Source organism: Phycodurus eques, chromosome 2, assembly GCF_024500275.1.
Source record: "Phycodurus eques isolate BA_2022a chromosome 2, UOR_Pequ_1.1, whole genome shotgun sequence".
In the NCBI taxonomy this organism is placed as follows: domain Eukaryota; kingdom Metazoa; phylum Chordata; class Actinopteri; order Syngnathiformes; family Syngnathidae; genus Phycodurus; species Phycodurus eques.
In genome coordinates, this window is record NC_084526.1 from 22,042,365 (window position 1) to 22,052,067 (window position 9,703).

Sequence of the window (9,703 nt, forward strand, 5' to 3'; positions counted from 1 at the left end):
AAGTTGCTGCAGTTACATTAGAGGACCAAGCTAATTATGTAAATATTGGCATTTACTCCATAGTCCTGGACTTGATGTCTGCATTTTTTTTTTATTTTAGGCTCGTTGTTGGATGAAATACAGTGGTGCCCCTAGATACGAGTTTTTGCTTTGCCTTGCGAGCCCAAACTTGAGAAACGAGTGCTGTATGGCGGCAGGAGGCTCCACTCATTTGATAGCAAGCAGCACTTTGGTTGACAGAATAATTTAATATTCTTCAAAAAAAAAAACGCATCATGCTGTACATTGCCACTCCCAGTTGGGGTTTACTTGAAACCTAACTATAAAACAAAGAGAATGACACGGACAGAGACAGTCACTTACTGCTTGCAGCAGCAGAAAGGGCAGGGGCGGAGGTCAGGCGAACGTGGGGGGGGAGAGAGAGAGAGAGACAAAAATACGTTGCATTTAAAGGTACAGGCAAGCAAATGAAACCACTGCACGTGTGTGACTTCTGGGTTGATTACACTTTATAAAACCAGTTACTATCTTTACATTCTCTTCTATTTTGGTTTTAGGACTATATTTTACAATATACTGCTACTTGTCATTTTTAAAAACGTTTAAAATAATTGCGGTGTTTTGGGGGGACTGGAACGGATTGCGCATTAATTTTAATGGGGAACTATGTTTTGAGATAAGAGCATGGTTACGGAATGAATTAAACTCCTATCTCAAGGCACCACTATTTAATTTTCAGCCAGATTTTGACCTGCCCGCATTTTGGATACGTCAGCCTGTCACAGCCTGACACGTAACGAACAGGAGCCGATGACATTTCCTCATTGAACTACTGTTTTCTGCAGTGTTATTTTTGTCTATATTGAAAGTCTAGATGGTTTCTTTTTTTAATAACGAGTGAAAATAGTGATAGTGAAACAAGTTGGAAGGCTTGTTGTTTCCAAAATCAATCGTTGAAATGCCTCCTTGAGAAAAGAACAGCCACATCATCACACGAGGTCATTCTGGCAGATTCATTTCCGCATATATAAACGGCTTTCGTCAGCTCAATTTTGTATTGATTGCATCACAAATGCCTCTGAAACGTCTGAAAAGAATTCCTATGGATTACAAAGGCTTTTCTATCGGGAGCATGGTGGCATTGTGTGACAGACGCCGACTTTGACGGGCACCGCTGGCTGTCATAACAGGGTCTTCCGGCCGAAAGCATTACGTCACATAATGTCCCAAAACTGCGATCAATCATCGCCCAAATTTATGTGGAGATCTCTATGTAGGCCCACTTACACCTCTGAAATTTTCAGAACAATCGGCCCGATATTTGTGATTTTATGGACGCAAAGTGGTTTCCACGTCAGCCATGTCAACCCAAATGAGTAAGCAGGGTCCAACATTAACAGTGGCCCGGTGCCACAACGCCGCTGTGTCGGGCCACCACCTACATACAGACACGGGCCTGCTCAGGCCAGTAAAAATTTCTAAGCCACAGAAATGTTTTGCCGGACGAAAATGGTCCAAAACAGCATTTTCAGTGTTGGTCTGAAATTCTTTTATCACCGAAACCGCCCATCCAAGACAGGATGTTGTGATATTGCAAGGAGAAATTGTGACCAGCAACACCTGACTGGATAAAGTGGCACGCATTCAGGTTCGCCTCAAGACAATAGCCGAAGCTAATCCTACTAGCCTCATACAGAAGCTCGTAGTTTGGAGCCTGTAGAATGTTATTCTACCTTCCTTGAGCGTGCTTTAATCCGTTTACTGACACCCCAGTTGGAGTTTACTGTAAGACTAAGCACACAACAAAAATAATTACCCTCATTTTATATTTAAATACAAGACTCACATAATTTTATAGATCACCAGCTTAATGCTAACAGTTAATGGAAAACACTATTGACAGGCTAGCTAATATTAGCATTTGGTCACGGGAGTTATTTACCTTCAAATAATGTATATTCAGACACAAATGGCGTGCTAACACATACAGTCAGGTAATATAACAATACTCACTGGCATATATTCATCAGAATCAAATAAAAAACGAGTTTACAGTCTGAAGACTTTGTTCCACGACTTTTTTTTTTTCTTCTTTAGCTTACAGTAAACGAGTAGCTCATAGAATTCATCGCACCACACTGACCCTAAGAGGCCAAGGTGCACACAGCAGGAACAGCAGATACAGTCATTGACTGGATGAAATCAGACTAAACTTTCAATTGGGCTTACCAAAATTAGTTCTATTTGCTAAATGCCATAATAATTAGAGGATTATTTTAGACTATAATAGACAAAGACAATACATTCATGACTAAAACCAAACAAACATGTCAGATCATGTAGCCAATAGCATTGACCATAAATAAATTGAAAAATGTACAGCTAATCTTTATTAGCTGTAACGGTACTGGAATCGAAAGCATAAAATCCTGATCGGAGCACCCATAATTATACATACTGTGCAGACCATCAAGACAAGATAAAGCTTTGTTGGAACGTCAGTGCTAAGAAAATGTTTTAATAATTTTGTCATTTATTTATTCTTCGAAGAATTATTATTAATTCGTAAAATTGCAATGCCTTGATTTTAGTGAAGTTAGTAAAGAACTGAATGAACAAAATGAGGAAAAACGTGTGGTGGTCGTCACCGGTGCTCGGGAAAGGACGTTCATTCAAGGATTATTTGCGGTATGTTACTTGCGGTATTTTTACACGATCGGGATTTTTGGTGCCGATCAGAGAGTTTTAAAATATAAATAAATAAAATAATAATAATAATCAATAACCGCTCACCGATCCAATCACAAGATGGCGCAATGTGTCTATTTAAATTACTTGTTAATTTACTGAATATACTTGTGTACTGTATAGTGAGTATCTTCAAAACTATTCTCTAGTCAGGTCATGTATTCTAATCAGTCATTACAACATGATAGAAATAATGGTTGCTAACTTACTGTAATTAAATTACTTCATTGAAATTAAATTACTTCGGACACACCGTAACGGAGCACGATTCTACAGGACGCCGGCATGTTTACGAACAACCGTTAGTGCTAGCACTAGCTTGCTAGGCTACATAACTTTTTGTTGCCTGCTTGCGAGCCGTATATATAAAATATATAATTCGAGGTCCCGTATTTTGGCTATTTAGAACTCCATAGAATGATTCTCTAACATGGACATAGTATAAAAGTCTCAATTTCATTTAAAAAACACCTTGATTTTTTTCATGTGTGTCCAGAAAAAGTCCGTCTGACAGTTACTTCTGTTTGACCCAGTTATGTATCCGCTTTGTCCATATTTGGCTATGACCATCCCCTTTCCTCGAATTGGTTGCCTCCGTGTAGAAGACCTACTTGTGAGAGCACACGTTATGTTGACAGCACTGGGGATTATGTTGACAGCACTCGGGAGCGGAAAGGGAAGGCAGATATCTTTGCTAGTGACATAGATAACCTCGTGAAATTCGAACGATCTGATTTCAGGCCTCTTGGCAGAAAAACGTCTGGAACTCAGGAACGTGTGGACAATTTGAATTTGTATTTCATGTTTACTGAGGCACCATAGAGACAATATTACATCCCAAATACAAGAACAAGTTGGTTTGGAAAAATATGTCGCCTTTATAATAAAGTGCAATAATTGCAGTAGTAATGATTTATCCATGTTCTGTTGGGGACTGTGATTTTAAAGAGGTAAATTGGCTTGTTTCGCTCATAAATACATTGCAAAATCAGAATCATCTTTATTTGCCAAGTATGTCCAAAAAACACACAAGGAATTTGTCTCCGGTGATTGGAGCCGCGCTAGTACTACAACAGACAGTCAATTGACAGAGAACACTTTTGAGACATAAAGACATTGAGAAAAACAGTCACTGAGCAATAAAGGGTTGCTAGTTATCTGGTAATGCCGGTAAAAAAAAATTTTGACAAAAATAGCATGAATAATCATAAATGGCATTTTTATATGGTGGTTGTACACTTATGCAATTTGTTTTAAATGTATGTCAATCATATGGTTGTGGTAATGCTCAAAAATCAAGTGGTTTTCCCAGGAGTAGAGTAACAGCTGGCTGCTGGTGCCTCTAGTTGAATAAATGATATAAGTAAAGCCTTTTTTTTTGGTTTTTCTAACTGATACCGGTTTTGTCTGCCACTGCTTGCTGCAAGACAAACTTCTCTTTCCATGTAAAATATTTTGCAAATATCATATGTCGAGTCGCTGTCAATCTTTCCGTCATATGACACTATGGTATGCCACGATGGTGGCATACCACAAATCATGTGCCCTGCGTCGCACTAGTGCTACAAATGCAAAAGTTAGTGTAGAGCCCTGTAGACTAAGAATTTGTGCATGCAGTCATTTAGATTGGGCTGCAGATGTAACCGACAGATGCTGTGTATTGGGTTATTGTGTAAATCTAAATCAAAATGGACCACTGATTTCATGGAAAACTAAAATGCAACCAGCTGTGCCATTGTCAACATGTAGAGTAAATTGCATTCGCTTCCACAATGCAAGAACGTCTGTATTTGGTGCAACTATTAGAAGGAATTGACAAATATCAGTATGAGGAACCTAAACTACTGAAGATAATCAGGGTACAATAGCATTCTATAACAACCCTGTACACAGACAAAGATGCAAACACATGGATATTAAATATTATTTTGCATGCTCAAATGTAAATAATGGAAAAATAAGTTTGCAATATTGTCCAACAGAGAATATAGTGGCAGGTGTGTTGACAAGACCAGGAAGTAAATTTAAGTAAAGAAACATGGAACAATTATGGTTGATGAATCATAGAAAAATGTTGTGACATTTTGAAATGATCATTTGTTTATTGTTTTTGTGATAACGTGAGAGCAAGTGGGGTGTTGACAAGCTTTCAATTGTAATAGAGTTGAAGCCTATAATGAAATACAGGTGTGTTTAATTGTTTGCATTGATTAAAAGAATGAACTGCAAATATCACGTGACCAATGTGGTTGTGTATAAATAAAAATGTTTCCTGTGATCCCAGCGGTGACTCCAAAGAGGACGAAAAAGTAGGATTTCAAACAAAGCTCAATTGTCGCAGGATCCCCCCCGCCTCTCTCTCTCTCTCTCTCTCTCTCTCTCTCTCTCTCTCTCTCTCTCTCTCTCTCTCTCTCTCTCTCTCACACACACACACACACACACACATTTCCCTTTTGGCTATTCAACGCCAGGAACGCTCATCTGAGTCTAGGCTGTAACAAACTACATGTAAATTTTCTATATTACATAGCAAATATTGTTGCATATATATTTAGATTTAGGTGGGCCGACTGGTTAGCACATCTGCCTCTCAGTTGTGAGGACCCGGGTTCAAATCTGGCCTCCCCTGTGTGGAGTTCGCATGTTCTCCCCGTCCCTGGGTGGGTTTTCTCCGGGTACTTCAGTTTCCTCCGACATCCCAAAAATATCCATTGTAAGTTAATTAAAGACTATAAATTGCCCGTAGGCGTGAACGTGAATGCGAACGTTTGTTTCTATGTGCCCTGCCATTGGCTGGCAACCAGTTAAGGGTGTACCCCGCCTCTCGCCCAGAGTCAGCTGGGATAGGCTCTAGCACGCCCGCGACCAAGTATGTAGTTTTTACACTATTAATTTGGGCAATTATAGAACATTTTACGGAGGCATCTCCGTGTTTACTGGGTGGGGGTGAACCCCCACCCAGTAAACCCCCACCCAGTGAACCATTTGCAAGCAAAAGGCAGGCAGTTAACGGCACCTGTTTGGGCAAGCTTTGGTGGGGTGTTTCTAATATTCTGATCGTGCCATAACACGGCGTTCAGTGGAGTTCAAGATATGCAATTTCCAAACTTAACTTAAAACTTAAAGCATCAAAACCACAAAAGCATCTTGAGAACTCTCACAACATATCTCAGGCGTTCCTAATAAATTAGCATCGTAAACGCTCGACTTCAGCTGTTACTTTTTCTGCTGTCACAAAACTTTTGCGACTGTTCAAAAATGTTGGACAGTTAAGTGTTATTGAAAAAAAATCTAAATTGAGAAAATAACAGCGCAAAATCTTTAAAAATGTATTGCACCGAACGGGAACGGAACTAGCTTAAACTATCGGAATGGTTCGTGCGTTTAAAAAAAAAAAAAAAAAAAAGTTAGCTCTTCTTACCTGGACGAGAAGGCGACGCTTCAGGCTCTTTTTAGGCGCATAATAATCCCCCAAAAGGGTCAAAACGTCCTTTAAAACGGTTGTCCCGCGCGCACACAAGCACGCACGAATAGAATAAAAAGTGCCCCAAGTGTGTTAGAGTCGTGCCCGACTGTACTTTGTTTTCAGCACAGTTGTTAGCGTCTCCCAGGACAACTCTGAGGGGACGGAGCTAGCTCAAAACCGGAAGTGACCGCTTCCTCTTCAACGTGACGTCATGAAACGTTGACTAACATTTTAATAACTGATTTTAAATCACTTAACGTTCCAACAATTGTGTTGGTATTAGATAGAGAGAGAGAGAGAGAGAGAGAGAGATAACTTTATTAATCCCTTGGGAGAGTTCCCTTAGGGAGCTTAAGGTTCCAGCAGAAGCATCACATCGCCAACATTGCAATAACAACAGCATCGGTAAAAGGTAGTAAAAGAAAGTGACATAGCATCCAGTGAGGGTTCTTCATAATAAAGGCGATAACATCCAGTTAGTGAAGTCACAATAAGATGTTGTTTTCACAATATTGTAACATTTCGTATCAACACAGACAGGTAAATCTCAATTAGTTAGAATAGTGTCAAAAGCTTAATTTAGTTACGTAATTCATTTCAAAAAGGGAAAGTCATATAATAGAGCTGCAATACACACACACTCAGAGTGAAATATTTCATGATTTTATTTTCAATATATGTATAATTTTGATGATTTGAGCCTGCATTAAACGAAAACTCCAAATTAGCCAAATGTAGAAACTATAATATTACGAAACAAACAATCAAGAAACAATGAAAACGACTTTTAATCTAAAAAAACATAAGCAGGAATTTGCCCTTCGAAAAGTATTTTCTCAAGTTTTTAATGAATCTATACAATGTATGAGTACTGGGGGAAAATAGGACTTTTTTACAATATTCAAATTGATTGAAATGTCCCTGCGCAAGATGAACCTATATGAATACATCTACTAAATTCTTAAGATAAACTATATTTGTTTCATCCTATTCGAGAAAGAATTACATTTGAATTGTGAGTGTAACACTGACCTCTGCTGGTTCAACACCACAGTCGCCACACCAGAATGCCATGTAGTCCAACCTTTGAGAAACCTAAAGCTTAATGGCGGTTTCTGAGATGGGGGACGTAGGCAGCAGCCCAGGGCGGCATTCTGTGCTAAGCAGTTGGCCACCGTGAGCTCCAATTCACTTTAATTATATAATATCATTAAAAATGTATGATTCTTCAATGTCAGAATCAGAATCATCTTTATTTGCCAAGTATGCACACAAGGAATTTGTCTCCGGGAGTTGGAGGCGCTCTACTACGACAACAGACAGTTGACAAGACCAATTGACAGAGAACACTTTTGAGACAGAAAGACATTGAGAAAAACAGTCACTGAGCAATAAAGGGTTGCTAGTTATCTGGTAATGCCAGTACAATTTTTTATTATTTTTTTAATTATATTTTTTTTTGGAGAGTCCTCAAGCACTTAGAGTAGTAGTTTGAATAACTAATGTAACTAATAATATAGTTACATTAGTTAATAATAATATAGTATATATATTATTATTAACTAATATAGTATATATATTATTATTAACTATATTATTATTATAGTTAATAATAATATAATAATATAGTAATAATATAATAACTAATAACTAGTGCAATGACCATTGTGCAAAGGGCGCCGAGACTTCAAGGAGTGTATGCAGTTTAAAGTGACAAGTAGCGCGATAATCTGGGACAATGTTGATTGTGCAAATGTTGCAGATACTCCTTAGTCAGTGTGCAAGTGGTGCAGATGTTACTCTGGCATGAGTGGCCAGTATTGGTCAACAACAGATACTACTACAGTGAGTGCACGAGTATGTATAATTGGCCCGACAGAAATGTAACAACAAACTCAAGACAAAACAAAATTGGCAACATGTTGCAATGGGATTGTAGGTTAGCTATTTAAGAAGTTGATTGCAAGATGGAAGAAGCTGTTGAAATGTCTGCTTGTTCTAGTTTGTATTGATCGGTAGCGCCTACCGGAGGGAAGGAGCTGGAAGAGCTGGTAAGAGTCTTCGTTCTGGCAGCGTGCAAGTCCTCAAGGGTGGGTAGGGGGGTACCGACAATCTTTTCAGCAGTTTTGATAGTCCATTGCAGTCGGAGTTTGTCCTTTTTTGTAGCAGCACCAAACCAGACCGTGATGGAAGAACACAGGACTGATTCGATGACCGCTGTGTAGAACTGCCTCGGCAGCTCCCATGGTAGGCCGTGCTTTCGCAGAAGCCGCAGGAAGTACATCCTCTGCTGGGCCTTTTTGAAGACGGAGTTGATGTTGATCGCCCACTTCAGGTCCTGAGAGACTAATTCCCATGAACTTGAAGGTCTTGACAGTTGACACAAGGCAGCTGGACAGTGTGAGGGGCAGCTGTAACGAAGGATGCCATCTGTACAGTCTTGAGCGTGTTCAGCTCCAGGTTGTGTCTTTTATTTCTCTGGTATTTTGCGTACGCCTTGGCATGTTTAGCTGTGCAGTAGTGATGTCTTATGCTGTATTTCTTGCAACTTTCTCGTGCTTGTAAGACACATCGAGGTGCCCGTGTCCGCAACAAAAAAAATTATCTTATCAGAGACTGTACAGGTCATATAATTAGAATATCATGAAAAAGTTGATTTATTTCAGAAAAGTGAAACTTGTATATTATATTCACTAATTACACATAGACTGATACATTTCAAATGTTTATTTATTTTAATTTTGATGATAACTCACAACTAATGAAAATCCCAAATTCAGTATCTCAGAAAATGTGAATATTACTTAAGACCAATACAAAAAATCACTACACACCTGTGTGTGTGTGTGTATATATATATATATATGTGCATATATATATATATATCCTTCCATCCATTTTCTGAGCCGCTTCTCCTCACTAGGGTCGCGGGCGTGCTGGAGCCTATCCCAGCTGTCATCGGGCAGGAGGCGGGGTACACCCTGAACTGGTTGCCAGGCAATCGCAGGGCACATACAAACAAACAACCATTCGCACGCACAGTCACACCTACAGGCAATTTAGAGTCTCCAATTAATGCATGTTTTTGGGATGTGGGAGGAAACCGGAGTGCCCGGAGAAAACCCACGCAAGCACGGGGAGAACATGCAAACTCCACACAGGCGGGGCCCCGCAGGGATTGAACCCGGGTCCTCAGAACTGTGAGGCTGACGCTCTAACCAGTCGGCCACCGTGCCGCCTATATATATGTGTGTGTGTGTGTGTGTGTGTGTGTGTGTGTGTGTGTGTGTGTGTGTGTGTGTGTGTGTGTGTGTGTGTGTGTGTGTGTGTGTGTGTGTGTGTGTGTGTGTGTGTGTGTGTGTGTGTGTGTGTGTGTGTGTGTGTGTGTGTGTGTGTGTGTGTGTGTGTGTGTGTGTGTGTGTGTGTGTGTGTGTGTGTGTGTGTGTGTGTGTGTGTGTGTGTGTGTGTGTGTGTGTGTGTGTGTGTGTG

General features: G+C 39.8%; 1 protein-coding gene across 9 annotated transcripts in view; it reads right to left on the minus strand.

The window, feature by feature from the left end:
* Positions 1-6,366, minus strand: part of LOC133398128 (A-kinase anchor protein 13) — a 224,464-nt gene extending 218,098 nt beyond the window's left edge. For all 9 annotated transcript variants that reach the window (XR_009767767.1, XM_061669758.1, XM_061669769.1 and 6 more), the window contains exon 1: positions 6,170-6,366. The gene's annotated coding sequence lies outside the window, so the exon portion shown is untranslated. The remainder of the gene's footprint in view (positions 1-6,169) is intronic.
* Between the last annotated feature and the right edge of the window lie 3,337 nt (positions 6,367-9,703).